The sequence below is a fragment of the Orycteropus afer genome, unplaced genomic scaffold (assembly GCF_000298275.1).
Source record: "Orycteropus afer afer isolate SDZICR_OR568_19922 unplaced genomic scaffold, OryAfe1.0 scaffold00018, whole genome shotgun sequence".
NCBI classification, from domain to species: domain Eukaryota; kingdom Metazoa; phylum Chordata; class Mammalia; order Tubulidentata; family Orycteropodidae; genus Orycteropus; species Orycteropus afer.
In genome coordinates, this window is record NW_006921605.1 from 4,523,162 (window position 1) to 4,523,819 (window position 658).

The following is a 658-nucleotide window of genomic DNA, read 5'->3' on the forward strand; positions in this document are numbered from 1 at the left end:
CACAGACCCCACTCACACCCACACCCACTCACACACTACACTCACACCCACTCACACACCACACCCACACACACTCACACACCACACCCACTCACACACCACACCCACTCACACCCAAACCCACTCACACACCCCAGTCACACCCACACCCACACCCACTCACACACCCCAGTCACACCCACTCACACATCCAGTCACACCCACTCACACACCACACCCACACCCACTCACATGCCACACTCACACCCACACACCACACTCACACCCACTCATAGACCCAACTCACACCCACTCATACACCACACCCACTCACAGACCCCACTCACACCCACACTCACTCACACACCACACTCACACACCATACCCACACCCGCTCCCACTCACACACCACACTCACACCCACTCACAGACCCCACTCACACCCACATCCACTCACACACTACACTCACACCCACTCACACACCACAGACACTCACAGACCCCACTCACACCCACACCCACTCACACACTACAGTCACACGCACTCACACACCACACCCACACCCACTCACACACCATACCCACTCACACACCACACCCACTCACAGACCCCACTCACACCCACTCACACACCCCAGTCACACCCACTCACACACCCCAGTCACACCCACTCACAGAC